Source organism: Microcebus murinus, chromosome 1 (genome assembly GCF_040939455.1).
Source record: "Microcebus murinus isolate Inina chromosome 1, M.murinus_Inina_mat1.0, whole genome shotgun sequence".
NCBI classification, from domain to species: domain Eukaryota; kingdom Metazoa; phylum Chordata; class Mammalia; order Primates; family Cheirogaleidae; genus Microcebus; species Microcebus murinus.
Window position 1 is genome coordinate 70,973,730 of NC_134104.1, and position 16,259 is coordinate 70,989,988.

A 16,259-nucleotide genomic window follows, 5' to 3' on the forward strand; every position below is an offset into this window, starting at 1 on the left:
CTCTGAAGGGAAACCGGAAGACAGGCTAGATGAAAGCCAAGTGAACGTGTGTCCTTGGCAAGCTGCAGAACTCTGAGCCCCTTTCCTCACCTGCAGAATGGGGACAATAACACCCGCAGCCAAAATACCCCCGGGGCTTTCTTGTTCATGACATAACACGTGAAGATGTCTAGCACTAATAGGCACTCTTGCAGAGGTTTCTGAGCCCTGCGCCCAGCACATGTAGCTCCTGTCAAAGAAGTCAATTTATTCAGAGTGGCCCCAATGGGTGCAGGAAAATACACTTGGGCTTCCATTAGGAAAGACTTTCCTGTGGACAGAACTGTTCAGAGACAGAGCAAGTCTCTCTTGATGGGCATTGTTGAGATAACAGCACTTTATAGGAAGAAACTGAAGCCTCTGCCTTTGGAGTCTCTAAGTTCACCACAAAAGAGGTGGAATCGAAGCACCCTGGGCCCTATCTCAGAGGTTGTCCCTCTGGGCCCCTTCCACTCCGCTCTCCTCTGTGTTCCTGTCCCTCCTCCAGCCAGTGCCGCTCCTAGAAAGGCTCAATTAAGAAGGCATTTCCAGACCTCTCTGCGGCTGGCACCGCCACATATTTTGCATTCCCTGCCTCGGCTGCCCTGAGCCATGGAGGTGTGTGTGTCTGCCTGTGTGTGTCTCTTATCTACCTCGGGAGGAAGAACAGGAGTCTTGTGACTCAGCCTAAGAGGGATTTGTTTGTCCTTTGACCTCATGATTCCAGCCAGTGGAACCTTTCTCCAGGTTTTAGTGATGCCCATAAGAATGTCTTCTTAGAGTGAATGTCCTTAACTGTGCTTTGACTCCCCAGGACTTCTGAGCACGTACAGTTCTGGGTCCAGGCGTATTCCAGAATAAATAAGGGCTGATCCCTTCTCCAAGGTGACCATACTCAAATGGGGGCGGCACACAGTTTTGCAAGTAACTATCACAACTAGAGGTGCTATGACAAATGCCACAGGGAACTAAGTGCCATGGAAGCCCAAGGTGACATTAAGGAATATTGCAAATGTTAGGTATGATAATGGCAAGTGATTATGTTAAAGAGAAACAGTCCTTATCAGTTAGGGATGCATGCTGCTATCTAGGTTGTTTTAAAGTACTCTAGAAACAAAAAAATTCCTAAGTGTTTTGGGGTGAGACGTCTAGGATTTGCTATAAAATATTCAAGGAAAAAAGTTGAGGAATAAACAATTTGGCAAAACATCGACAACTGTCATCGTTGTAGTTGGTGAAGGATACAAGGGAGTTTGTTATAACATACTCTCTACTTTTGTCTGTTTGGAAAATTCCAGAATAAAAAGTGGAAAGGAAATTAGTGATTAATTCTGACATGAAGCGTGCAGATCAGGAACAGCTTCACACAGTAGGTGAGGTTGAAACTGGGGTTAAAAGATGAGTCAGAGATTAGGAGTGAGTGGGACAGACATGATTTACAAGCTCTTGTTGGCTTTATTTTTTGTCTGTGAATCCTTCTGTTCTCCTGGGTTTTCATACCAACGAAAGTATTTCCCCTTCCAGGGTGTGACCCGCCCTTGTTTCAGACACCCCTTGGGGTGGGGCCGTGCATGAGGACTTCTCTGGCTGCCAGAGCTGGAGCTGTCCCGGCCCTGACCAGATCCGCACCCCCGCCCCCAGGAGACTGCCCCCTCCTTCCTCCTCTCCCCCTCCAGTGCCCCGTCTGGGGAAAATTATCCCAGCTCCAAGTAGTAAATTTAATGCCTTGGCAGCCTGACTCCCAAATTATCCCATTCCAAGGGTAGGAGTGGGGGAGGCCAGAAGTTCAGGCTGGAGGCATTAGCTGCCTGTCTGAGAGCTCCAGGCGCCATCTGCTGGCGGAGAGTCGCAGCCAGTGTGCGAGGGAGGCAGGCGATGTGCAGGAATGGACCCAGGATAGGGACAAGGCTGGTCTCAGATTTTTGATAATGAAGGGAATTCTCTGTGTCACAGACACCAGGCAGAAAAAGGAAGAAACAGTATGTGTGTGTGCGTGTACATGTGTGTGCCTGAGTTTGTGCGTTTGTGGATTTACACATTTTATGCATGGTGACTGACTGACAGCATGCTGGGCTGTGGGTATTGTGGAGGGTGTGTTTGGATGATGTGCATGCTATCATTGTTCCTTAGGGCGAATAGTTGGGCCTGTCTCCAGAGTGAAAAGATAGTAAATAAGAAAGTAATCAGGGCCAGCTGCATCCCCCCTAAGGGGAATTTCCAGATGTCCTCTCATCACGAATCCTCAGCCAAAACATGGGCGATGCATGAGACTCAGCTGACTGTATGTTCAACTGGGGAAAGTGAGGCGCATGGCATGATCAGGGCCCCCATGAGAACACTGGTTTGACTACAAGCATCAAATAACCTGGAGATAAAGACCTGGGAGTCATTCAGTTCATCCTTATTATTTGCAGAGAAGGAACCAAGAGTTCAATGAAGGGAGAAGCAGAAGAGAGACACTATTAGATTATCTTTACAGTCCTTCTCCACTAGTTCTGATGGACAGCCCTTCACCCCAGTATTTGTGCCCAGGGGTTCCTGGGCAGCTGCTCCCTGCCCTGCCCCACCTCTGCCTCACCTCTTCTCTACTATTTTCTCTTCTGAAGGAATTTCCTGACCCGTAAATCTTGAGAGGTTTATTATTTCCTGAGGCATCTGTTAGCAGGATAATGGAGCTTCACAGCCCCAGACTCAGACCCACACTGGAGTCACAGCTTGAGACTAGGAGCAAAGTTTCTCCCGGATGGTGACGGGGAGGACACCAGCCTGTCATCCACCCCCAGAGGGGCCACCAATGTCACTAGTTACTTTTCCTGGCTTCCAAGTAATGCTGTTGGAACAACCAGCTCAGCAGTTTCTCTCAGCACGTTGAGAGCAGCCACAAAGCCTGAGACAGCGAGGGGCATGAAGGTTCCCCTCCTCACCACCTGGAAGAAGAGGGGCCTGCGGTCTTCCTGCCTGCTGGACTATTTCTTCTCTCTAAGATGGCTGCCTCTGACTCTGGTCTTGTCCCCCCCAATGTGAAGAAAATCTTCCTAAAACATAGCTTACCTCAAAATCCTGTAGGCAATACCTCCTTTTTGCCTCTCGGATAAGTCCAGACGCTTTTATGGGGTCTTCAAGCATCTCAAGACATGACCCTACGTTCCTCCAACACTGTCTCTTCATGTCTCACATGTGCAACGAGCTCCCGCCACATGGGTCCCTTCCCCTTTTCTCACGCTGCTCTCTGTGCTGTTCTGAGTCTCCACAGGCCACACTCACAACTCCTGCAAACTCACATGCTCTTTCCTCTGTCTCCAAATGTTGAGATCCTTTGCTTCCCAAAGCGCTATCTCAAATGCCACCTTTTCCTGGAAGCCTTTGGGGACCTCCTCCCTCCAAACTCAACAGAATCTCCTTTGAGTTTCCCAGTGTTGTGTTTGGCTTGTACCTTTTGAGGTTCTTGTAGACTGCTGTTTTGTGGCTCCCAGTTCCCACAGATTATTCTCCCTGTCAGATTCTGAGTCCTGGAGGGCAGAGGCAGTGTCTGCAGCGTCTTGCCCTTCCCCTCCCTCCCCCTCCCTGCCTTCCCCCTACCCAGAGTCCCAGCACTGTTCACAGCAGCGAGGATGTTCTTAGGGAATAGTGTTGGAATTGAATTTCCAAGTAATTTATAAATGATATTCATATAATCCAATATTTTTACTTTTCCCATCTCTGTTATCCTTCCTCAGGGCAAATTAACCCAGAAGAGCAACATACTTCAGAGAACCCAGACAGACTTTTCCCTGCTGTCATGCCTTCTCAGAAGAGTGCGTTGCAGGAAGCCCTGACGTTCTGGAAGCAGCTGTGCAGTGGGAGCCCAGCTCCTGACATGCCCACTCCAGACTTGGGATCAGCAGGCCTGGTGCTGTGACTGTCCTGAGGGAGATCACACTCCAGAGCCAAGGACATCCACTCAGAGGAAAGTCATCTGAGCCCTCAGAATTAATACCTGCAGAACTCCAGGAAGGAAATGTCAACCTGCTGCATCCTCCATAGATACATGGAGAAGGAGGGTGTCCTGACAGCTTTGGTTCCCAGATGGGAGCTGGACACAAGGTTCGAGTCTTGGCTTTGGTGTAACCAGCTCTCAGACCTGGAGCCAGCTCCTTCCCCACCTGTGCAATGTGGGGGCTGGCCCGGGTCATCTCTACAGCCTCTGCCAGACTGACACTCTGGTGTCACAAAAGGGACACACACCAGGCAAGTGGGGCTCTTCATTTGAAGACTTTTACACATTTTGTCTCTTTAGTCTTGATAAAATTAAGTCACCCAGAGTTGTGTATAAGCTATATAAAAGTCAAACTGCCTTGGTCATCCAAATTTTTTATTAAGAACCTCCAGCCAATAAATCATTCCTTTTCTGACCCTTTGAGATTATTGATAAGTTGCCATTTCATGTGTGAGAAAAATGAGATGTGAAAAGAATACATATATTTGGGATCAAAATTTGGTTTCTTTTAAATAAGTTCTATATATTTTTTCTGATTCTAAAAATGATACACATTCATTTTAAATAAATATTAGAAATACAAAAATTAGGCCGGGCGCTGTGGCTCACGCCTGTAATCCTAGCTCTTGGGAGGCCGAGGCGGGCGGATTGCTCAAGGTCAGGAGTTCAAAACCAGCCTGAGCAAGAGCGAGACCCCGTCTCTACTATAAATAGAAAGAAATTAATTGGCCAACTGATATGTATATAAAAAATTAGCCGGGCATGGTGGCACATGCCTGTAGTCCCAGCTACTCGGGAGGCTGAGGCAGAAGGATCACTCGAGCCCAGGAGTTTGAGGTTGCTGTGAGCTAGGCTGACGCCACGGCACTCACTCTAGCCTGGACAACAAAGCGAGACTCTGCCTCAAAAAAAAAAAAAAAAAAAAAGAAATACAAAAATTATAAAGAAGACAATAATAGCGTAGAATCCTACCACGAAAATATAGTTAATGCACACCTACGTATTAACATTTTGGTATAGATCTTCTCAGATCTCTTTCTAGGCACATTTTTGGATATATTTGTGCAAAACTATTATCATGTGAGAGGTCTTGTTTAGAAACCCTGGATTTTTGTGTAAGAAATAATGTCTGTCCACACCTATAGTATTCTATAGTATTATTTTTAATGGTTTGTTTCATGGTATTCATCAGGTAGATATACTATATTTTATTTAACCAATCCCTTGCGATCTGATAAATACCCTATTTTCATGCATTTGTCTAATTATCTTCTTGGGTTTTGTCCCTAGAAATAGAATTGCCAAAAGATAAGGACTTTCTAAAGATCTCTGCTGTTGGTCCCTGCTGCGGCCAAGTCACCCAGCCTGCCTCCGGCATCCCCAGCATGCTGAATGATGGGATGTCAGAACCGGAAGGAACCTTAGACATGAAGATTTACAGATCGTTTAACAGATGGGAAAACAGAGGTCCTAAAAGGGTAAGTGCCTTTCTGCAATTCCCAAAGGGAGCTGGCAGCAAAGTCAGAGCAGAGTCCCAGCTCCCAGCTTGGAGATCTCTGCACTGGGGGCTCCCCAGTGGGAGCTCCCACTGCACAGCTGCTTCCAGAACGTCAGGGCTTCCTGCAACGCATTCTTCTGAGAAGGCATGACAGCAGGGAAAAGTCTGTCTGGGTTCTCTGAAGTATGTTGCTCTTCTGGGTTAATTTGCCCTGAGGAAGGATATCAGAGATGGGAAAAGTAAAAATATTGGATTATATGAATATCATTTATAAATTACTTGGAAATTCAATTCCAACACTATTCCCTAAGAACATCCTCGCTGCTGTGAACAGTGCTGGGACTCTGGGTAGGGGGAAGAAGGGAGGGGGAGGGAGGGGAAGGCCTTTCATGGCCTCCCTTAAACTCAGGGCCCTGCATGGATTTGAAGTGAGCTTTGCAGGGTTTTAACGATATATGCAGCAAACCTGGGCATTTACCGAGCTGGCATCCACATCGGATAAATGTCTGGACTAAAGGCCTTTATTAAATATGACCTGAATCAACTAGGACACCAACTGTCCATTATCTCCACAAACAGAAATCCTCTGCTAGGGTTAAGATTTTGTTTGTTGGTTTGAGGGGTGAGATTGAAATGCTGAAAAACAGCTGCACAGACTCGGTCTCCCGTAGAATAGGGTTTGGGGGAGAATGGTATGAAATGGTTTGAAGACTTGGGGATTTAATGTTCTCATTAAAATGAAAGACCAGCCCAATGTTTGAATCCTCCGGGGTGGGTGGTAGGGCAAGCCCCCGTCTTGGCTATGGCTTCTCAGGCACTGGAGCCAAATACCCCGTGCCTGTCCCAGGTAAGTTCCCCACAGCTCCGGAGAAAGCCTTCCGTGGGGAAGGGAGTGGGCTGGGGAGGCCCTGCTTATGCTAACAAGGCACTAAATTAGTGCATTACATGCCTCATTTAGCACAACTGTGCAAAATCTAAAAGTACTAATAAATTTTCTTTCTGGGGTCAAGAATCATAAAAGGATAGATGATCAACCATTAATTAGCAGAGAAATTAAAGCTTGACGGCTTCTGTTCTATCCTTGTCTTCTCTCAAACGGCACAATTTGTTCCAAATGCTTTTTGCAAAGCAGTCTTTCTTAGACAGAAAAAAAATGTGGTATCAGCCAGAAGAGGGGCTTCCCATCCTCTATGGCTCTGAGGGCAGCAGGACTTATGCAGAGGGGACTGTTTCAGAAGACCAGCACTGGGCCTTTGATCAGAAGAGAGGAATCTTGCCTTCTTTCATTCACTTATTTTTTTCCCTAATACTTTTAGTATAAAATATGACATAACTTTAGAAAAGGACATTTATCTACTCAAGGATTTCAATGACATTTGAATTTTGCTAGATGCTGCAAAACAGAGACCTCTAGGATGAAGAGAAATCAGTCTTTCTTTTGAGTTTGCCAGTGACTATCAGGAATAAATCTCTAAGAATTCATTGCTCCTTTGTTCACTCCTTTTTAAGGTATTTTATGTATTTACAGAAAGTGGAGCATGGTTTTAATGTAATTCTTAGCTGAAAGGCTCAAGCCTGCTGGAGATCTCTCTGCCAGGCAGTGTACTCGCTGGGTATAAAGTGGGGTGCTTGGTTAAGAAACAAAGTGGTGTCCTGAGCAACGTTATAAATGTAACTTCCTAAGATTGATAAGTCCCCCTCCTCTCCTCCCCAGGCTTGAGCTGTGGTGGGAGGGGCAGGTGAGTGTCCCCAGAGGGTGAGGGACACCCCCCCCAGGCTCTCCATTATCCTGTATCCTGCGTGTCTGCCAATAAACGTAAACAAAGGCTGAGAGGAAGGCTCAGCTTGTTTGAATCCTCCCTGCTTTTCGGCTATGGCTTTGGAGGTAATAAATACACCCAGATGTTTTAAACTTTTCCCCTGTTGTATCTAATCACCAGAACAACTGGGGCTTTTGCGCCTCTCCTCCCCTCCCCTGCAGGGACGTGCAGAGAGCCTAATTAAAAGGGATTTCCTTTGTTTCCCTAATAGTTCTCAGCCCTGGGGAGCTCAGAGCATTTGGTCAACTGGGGAGACTTTAACGTTGAAGGCCCCACACGTGGGAGCGCCTGCATCAGAGCTTTCCAACGCAGATTAGACACCCCCACCTTCCCCCACCCCTGCACCCCTCAGGGAATGGATGGGCTAGAACTGCCGAAGCTACCGGAAGCTACCGGACAGCAGTTACTGGTTACCTGGTTACCGGGAAGCACCGCCTTGTATGACTCAACAGCGAGCCAATGACTGAGAGTTGCAGGATGGGCCCTGCCTCGGTGGAGGGTCACTTACAGGAGCTGCTGCTGGCCACTCATTCTTTTTGAAGGATCCCATTCCCTCTTCTCAGCCCTGGGGAGCCCAGAGCATTTGGTCACTTGGAGAGACTCTAACCTTGAAGGCCCCACAAGTGGGAGTGCCTGCATCAGAGCGTTCAAATGCAGATTAGGCTGTGTGGCTTCAGCAACCTCCTCTGGCTGCTTCACTCCAACCTCCAGCCAACGCCTGGTTCCAGCCCTGCAATTCTTTGACTTGATCTCTCTCCTTCCAGTCTCTGTAGCTTTTTGGAATCACTGCACAATGCTCTTCCCAAGCACAGAGCATGCTACTGCCTGGCTTGAAATCCTCCCCCAGTTCTCTCCTGCCTCCAGAATCAATTGCAAAGCTGCAACCTTCCCTGCTTAGCCCCATCTCTCACCAATTCCCCCTCTGGTCACACTGGATCTCTCACTCTCCCTGAGCACCACCTGCCTTTGTCCTTTCTGTGTCTTCTACTTCCAAAGTGCTTCCCACACTTGGACCTAGAAAAATCCAACTCACCTTTCATAACTAAGTCAGGTGGCCTCTCCATAGTACACCCTTCCTGGGCCTCTGCAGACATGGTCAGCCCCCATTTTCCACGTCTCATTCTGTTCAAATGATCTCTGTGCATATTTTCTCTCCAGACTGCGAGCCCCATGAATGCAGGGGCATTCTCGTGGCTCCTCGCCTGGACACAGTGTCATCACCTCTATAAGTATTGCACAGGAAAGTGGTGACATTGTACTTTGCTATTTCTCAGGAATTTCCTAGGTTCCTGAAGGCAACCTCTAACTTCAACCACCAGACCTATTTCCCAGAGTACTGCTAGTTAGATGTTAATTTCCAAGTGTCCACCAAACTGTCCATGAGCGATCCTACACTGCAGCATGAGGCCCAGCAGGACATGAGATCCCTAAAGCCCAGACTGCCCCTGCAGCGTACACTCCCTTCCCACCATCATTCCCACTCAGGGACACCTGCAGAACAGGCCAAAACTGAGCTCTCTGAGTAGGGCCAAGGAACACCCAAGCTTGGGACAGATGCAGATAAAAAAACATACTGCTTGGACGCCATCTCAGACCAATTAATCACAATCTCTGGGATGGGGTCCAGGCCTGAGTGTTTCTAAACTCTCAATGTACAGCCAAAATTTAAAATCACTATTTTAGTCCAAAATAGTGGGACCCTGGCAACTCACTCATGAACTCTCATGAACATAGACAAAGCAGTCTTTGCTGGAGAGTTCTGTAAAATACCAGCACTTTCCATCTACTTGAAGGAGTCAAATACAGTGAGTTTAGGTGGCTTCTTTATCCAAAATGAGCTGACTTCTTGGTCCCAAAATGGCAAGCGGAGACATTAAGAGAAGGTCCTGCACACTGGCGCTATTCAAAACCACATAGGACCTGGGATCAAAGGCTGGGGCTCAAACTCACACCCAGCAACTTACTGACTGAGGACAACTCCGTGTGCTGTTTTCCTCATCTGTAAAATGGATTTGGCAATAATTCGTACTCCATAGTATATTGTGAAGATTGGATAAGAGATGTGAAGGCATTCTGTAAACTATAAAGGGCAGCTGTTAACTGTTCTTATTTTTGGTGCTATTATTATACATTTATGAGTTTATGGGAAGTATTATAGGGCCCGTGTCTGATTCATTTCTGCACCCTTTGCACTAGTTCCCTGTGCCTGGCTCCTGTGCTACCCAGAGTGTGTATTGAGTATGCGAATGAATGAATGAACGAATGAGGTTAAGAATGAACAAACAAATGAATGGAGTTCTGTGTCCCAAAATGCATACACCAAAGCTCTGCAAGGCAGAGACAAAGCTTATCCCCTCCCCTACCATGACCCACATATGGAGCAACTTAACAGAGAAGCAAACAGCTGGGGGCCAGCAGCACCCTGGACCTAATCCCAAAGCTCAGGAAATGTATATATCTTCGCAGTTTCTACTTTTGTCCTCATGCTCCTCCCACTTGCCGTGCTGCTAACACCAGACAGGGGCTGGCCACGGCCAAAGGACAAGCACAGGGGTCAGAGCAAGGAGCACGAGGAAATGGGTGGCCTCACCCAGGCCACCAGTGCCCTGAAGCGAGAGAGCAGACTCAGCTCCCACAGCCCCGGCCCATGGGCAGAGGCCGCAAACACAGAGCCACGGGGCAGAGCCTCTGGGCTCTGGGAACAAGAGCATTGGACGCGGAGTCAAAAGACCCAGATTCAAGTCCAGGGGCCACCACTCATCTTCCGTGTGGCCTTGGGTGAGTTACCTGATCCTTTTGTAAAAAGGGGCTAATAACTCCTGTGTCACGGAGTTCTGAGTAGTAAGTGGAAAAAATATTTCTGGAAACTCCTAGCACAATGCCTGGCTTTAAACATTCATTCACTCATTTGTTCAACAAAATTCATTTATTGTGACTTACCAAGTCCCCAACACTGTTCCAGGACACAAGACACTGAGTAAATCCTTCCTCCCTCGTTTCCTTCCTTCCTCCTTTCCTTTTTCTCGGAGTAGGAAGAGGATGTGGGTGTCGTTTGGTTTAAACATAAAAGCATGAACCACTGAAACCATGTGTTTCCTAAGAGAGCATCTCCCCGGGACAGCACACGAGAAGAAAGACAGAGCAGAGAAATGTGCAAATATACACTTATTACCCAGACAGAAAAGCATGCGTATCTTCAAGATGACTTTTCTCAACAGGCTGGGAAAAGACAAATGGAAATAGAACCTTTGACTGAAGGAGCCGGTTCTTCCCCAGAGGAGACTCTGTGGGGCCAGATGTGTGCGGACAGTCTAGGAGGGCTGGGAGAATTTGAGGCGCTTCTTCGTGTTGCGAGTTATCTCTCATTTCCTTTGGGAGCCCCGGAGACACGGCCTTCCCAAAGCAGCCTCTGAGGTGGCCTGTGAAGCTTTTGTCCTTGGTAGCAGAGAAATTTCTGCTTCAGTGGTTCCAAACAAGGCTTGCATTAACTCTGGGCCTGTGAGGAGAGCACGTGCAACAAAACCCAACACCGTGTCCCAGCCCTCAGACAAGCACAGAAACAAATGGTGCAGGAATTTTTCAGAATAGAATCATCCGCTCAATGTCACTGCATACATTTACCTACCTCAGTGCCTATTCAGGGCTCCCTTTAAAGGGGACTATCAATAGAGATGGATCAGACAACATCTCTATGGCAACACCTCCTCTGAAAAATGATGGCGGCCACAGCAAGAGGAGCGATGACCATTTTTGAAAAATATATACAAATACAACACTACTCACCCCGAAGGGCCCTTTGGCTCCCAGGACAGAGGGCTGTGTTTAAGACAATGGTGCAGAAGCTCATGACTAGACTAATTAAGGGCACAAGGGGAGCATACAGACTCAGGACCCAAGAGTTTGCACAAAGAATTAAGACCTGGGGCTTCGAGACACTGAAATTTGTCAACAAAATTAACATTCCCTTTCCTGGAAACTCTCAAGCTGAAGGAGTTTACGAGGACCTTGTTTTAAGTGTCCAACTTGGAGGGGATTGTTTGAGAAGGAGCGAGAGATGGTAAAACCAAATAGTAGTCACCATCAGTCCCTTAAACAGAATATTAAACCCAGCTGAGGGTCGGATCCCTCCTCCTGGCCTCACAGCTGCCCTCTGTCTCTGACACCTTCACAACTCAGGATTTGGGGACAGAGTGGCCTTCGCCACCTTAAAATCAGAAACCTACAGGGACTTTGTGGTTTAAAAGGCTGTTGTGGGACAAAGCCCCAAATGACACTCCTCATAAGAACAGCCGTCACCGTCACCGCTGCCACCACAGGAATGCAGGAATGATAATAATACAGGGGAGACGTGGATCCCATTTACACAGGTACCTTCAGGTCTTGTACATGGAATGCTTTAGAAAGAAATTGTCTCAGCAAAGCGGTTTTTCCAACTGTTGGCAATAACCAGAGAAGGAAAAAAATGTTCCTTCATCCTTTGCTTTGTGTGTCACAGGAAAGAAATGTGCGGGGACGCCAAGACCAAGGTCTGGGAAGCAGGGCAGGGCAGGCGAGGCTGTTGCCATTCTCCCTGCTCACTTTCCCCGCGACCTTAGGCAAGTCATTAACCTTGCTTGCCTGTCCAGCTCCTGCCATAAAACGTGAAGGACTCGCTGACGTTACATGAAAGATGCCCGGGGCCAGTGCGGAGTTTATATATAGCGCCACTTCCACCCGACACGTGAAAGAAATTAGCTGCAGAGGCGAGAGCGTGCGGTGGAGGATGTGAAGCCTCGGCTCACCCGGTATTTGGATTCCTGCGCTTTGAACCGCCCTCTTCTAAGAAGCCATGTCAGTGGAAAATGGGCTGTGGCCGATAGCTCCTGTCGTCTGCACTGCCGTCTGGAGGGCAGGGACGGGGTCACCGCTCTGTCAGGGCCTGGGTTCGCCTGGAAGCTGGTGCAGGCACCGGTCCACCCTCCACCCACCCTAACCCCGAACCCCCCACCGGGGACTGACTCCTTTTGCTTTGTTCTTTTTTTTTTTTTTTTCTGTTTATTCTTTCAAAATGTATGCTCCTCTTAGGCAGCTGCAAGAATTTCTACAATGATCTGGGTTCTAATTTTTAAGAGCCACAATAAAAACCTCCCTTCTTTCCTATATTAAGTTGGAAGTTCTTGAAACCAAACACATACAAGTTAGATCATTAAAGTCAGTTTTTTCTAGGACTTATCATTCAAAACAAATACCTCTTACAGAATTTTAAAATTCCATTAACATAGTTAAAATACATATTTTATACCTGTTTGAGATACAACATGGATTTCTCTATTTCACTTATATATAACCAATACATGTTATAGTTTCTGCAAAAAAAGCATGAATAAGAACTTAAAACACTTAAATAAATTTAAAAGAATAACATTGAAGTTCAAAAGTAATATGCTTTTACTTGCTCTATGATTTTCATTTTATTTTAACCACTTCGGCATGGCGCTCACCGGCCACCAAACCTGGCCCACAGCCGGCACTCATAGTCCGCACGATAGTTTGTGCTGTGCATTGACGACGAGTCTGTTTTGCTCTTGTGTGATGAGGAAAGCTTGAAAGCACTGAAAGCTTGTTTTACTTTACAGGCAGCTTTACTTGTAATGTAAATCAGAATAGGTAACATATGCATATGTTTTTATTACGTTATTTTTAAATGTTTGCAATTTTATTTTCATAAATGAAAAATTAGAAAAGTCAATTTAAAATTATAAAGTCGACGCTGGGCTGTGCGCCTTCATATCATGGCTGTCGGCTATAGTCGCTGTGCGCGTTCATCTGTGGCTATCGACTATAGTCGATGCTCGAACCGAAGTGGTTTTAATAAATTCTCTCTCCAACACTATCACAACATAATGCTGTATTTGTTTTAAATGGCTGATATTACATTTTATAAAATGAGTTTGGGCTTTTAGAATGTTACTTTTTTAAAAAGTAAAATCAAATTTTTCTCCATGTTTACTTTGCCAGCAGTCTGTTTCAGCCCAGTAAAAAGGCATATATGGCTATTTGGTTCATACCCGTGGATAGTAAATAGATGCAGAAAACCTTGTTTTCCAACCTCGTGCTTTGTTTATTGAACTGATGACAATTGTCATTTCCATGGGGTTTAGCACTTCATATCACCTGTAAATTTTTGAACATAGCAAAATGATTGATTTGGCTTCCGTTTATTTTTTGCTTCCATGGATATTTGTGGATTAAAATGCAATTTATAATGTAATTAAGAGCTGATGTATACAGTGTCTCTACCTTGCTTGCTGCCTTGAACAGAGTTTGAACGTGCAAACAGGCAGCCTGGGCCCTGTGGCTCCTAACAAGCGGAAGACCTACAAAGAAGTGGCCACCTACTGCCCAGGCCCGTGAGCAAAGAGGAGGGCTCTGGGTCCCCATCCCTCTCCCTCTGCTACCAACAAGAAAATGGAGGAACCATCACTTTCTGAGGTCACATGTCACAATGTACAGGCACCACTGGGTCCTCTAGGCAACACCCTATCTTCTTGTAACCCATTTGAGGTTCAGTATAACCTTGTGAGCACAGGAGCCATCAATTTAAAAATAAAATTACACAGTGATGTTAGGATTAGACACTTAAGACAGGTACTGTCAGACAGGTACTGATTTGCTAACAACTGGGGACACATTTATAAATGTGTTGATTTCACAGTGACGTTTACCCCACTTCAGAGTGTGGGTGTGACAGGGGAGGAGGAAGCTGTGTCCTCATACAGACATTCAACACTACATATATAATAACTCTGTGATGTTACCTCTTGACCTAGCCTCATCCAAATAACTAAGCAAGACCTTGGGGATCATAAACTCATTTTACAGATAGGAAAACTGAGGCCCAAAGGGGTTTGTGCCTTGCCCAAGTTCATTCCTCAAGTGGGACTAGAAAGAAGCCAGGTGTGCTGGCTCCACACCAGATTACATTTTGTTTTTTGGATTAACTCCACCATCTCCATCACAGGCTGTATTAGATCCCTATGCTGTAGTTTGCACATCAGGGATTGTGCTTAAAGTCACAGCCTATCTCAGCTTACCGAGAGTTTAAAAATTCATTGTTGTCCCCAGTAATATCCTGCTGACCTAGCCAGAGAGCTGTGAGGGTCAAATGAATAATGGATGAGGAAGTGATCTGTAAAGTGACAGGTGATATGCAATTGTGAATCACCTCGATTCCAGCTCTTCCTAGGGCCCCTGGTCACAAGATTCGCTAGCAGCCTCTCCCCATGCAGCTGATGATGCTGACTCAGCTCTGCAGCCCCTCCCCCCCTCGAGTCAGAAACAGAGACAGGCTGCATCTGAGGGGAGGACAGGGCATTGCCACGTGGCCATGTGGGAGACAGAAGCATTTTGATGCAGCCAAAAGAAAAAAAAATGCTTGTTTTCTTCTTAATTACCAAGTAATATCTATCACAGTAATCCCCACCCCACCCCCTGGGGGCTGGGGAATGGCTCAGGAATGGGTAAGGGCCAGGATGTCTGTTGCACAGATTGTCTGCTTTATAAGGATGGTTTTTTTTTTTTCTCACTGTAGAAGATGGATATAAGGATGTTTTGACAAAGCCACACCAGAGCAGCTGGGTCGGAAAGGCTGGGTCGGTTGAGGCTTGCAGCTTTGTTCCGAGAGCAGGCAGTGGCCTGGGGCCCAGAGGACAAGCCAGCCCACCTCTCCAAGCCCCTGGCCCGCTGGGTTTCCAGGCACTAAGCTATCATGTCTTATAAGCAGGGCACACTGAGGTGACTAGAATAAGTCAGGAGATGAATGCAGCCTCTAGGATAAGAAATGGCAAAGAGTGTCAGAGGAGAGACTGACCTAGTGAGAAATGCCTTGGCCTGAGGCCTGCGTCCGTGCCTTGGCCGGCCACTCATGGAACCCTGAATTCTCCAATCCCCTCTCTGGGCCTTTGAAAATGCAGACAGGAATCCCAGTTCTGCCGTGCTCCCGCAGCTGCTGTGAAATAAATGGGAAAGGCGACACGAGGAAACATTAGGTGGGGAGAAATTTTCATTTTCTTTCTAACAAGCGTCCACTGAATTCTTTCTGTGTGCCAGGTACTGTGAGGCCCTAAGGGACACAGAGATAAACAGGACACGTCCCTGCCCAGGGGGAGCTGCAAGCATAAGAGCCGGTGAGCATAAGTTACACGCAACAGGCGAGCCCACGCGCCCCTGGGGCTAGGAGTTAACCCACAGTGGGGACTCTTGGGAGCAGAAGCGTGGGTTTAATTGTTCCAGACCCACAGACGGACCACTCAGGGACAGGGGCTCCCCAGGACTGGAGGAGGCAGGGAAGGCCTCCTCGTGGGGTAGGAGTGGGAGATGGGAGGCTGACGTTATAATCTGCCTGTAGGAATGGTTTATTTCACACCTACATAGACGACCATTCCAGGAATCTTAACAAACCTTCACCCATTTGATCATTGAGAAGTAGGTTCTATTACTATCTTCATTCTACAAATGAGGAAACTGAGGCAGAGCGAAGTTAAGAGACTTGCACTTCACATGGTAAGCCTGTAAGTGGCAGGGCTGGGATTCCAGCCCAGGCAGCCTGGCTCCAAATTAGCTGCATATAAAGGACATGTGTATAATTAGAAGAATCATAGGAGGCTAGAGACAGTATCCTATAAGGAAAAGAGATTTTGCTATTTTTGTTTTGTCATCTGGGAGTTTTTTGTCAGTTTTTATAGAAATATTAAATAAATAGATTCAAAATCTCTCACCAACACTGAGGTTGTGGACCCACCTGTGCTCACCTTAAAGCTGCAGGTTCTGTTTCTGGGCTTCTGCGATGGGCCAGTCCAGGGCCAAGGTGAATGACAGCTGCCATCTGATGCCTGGCTGGCTTGCTCTCATCTACTACCCTTCAATCCCACCTCTCTTGGCTTCATCTTCTCTTCAAACATGGAATTCT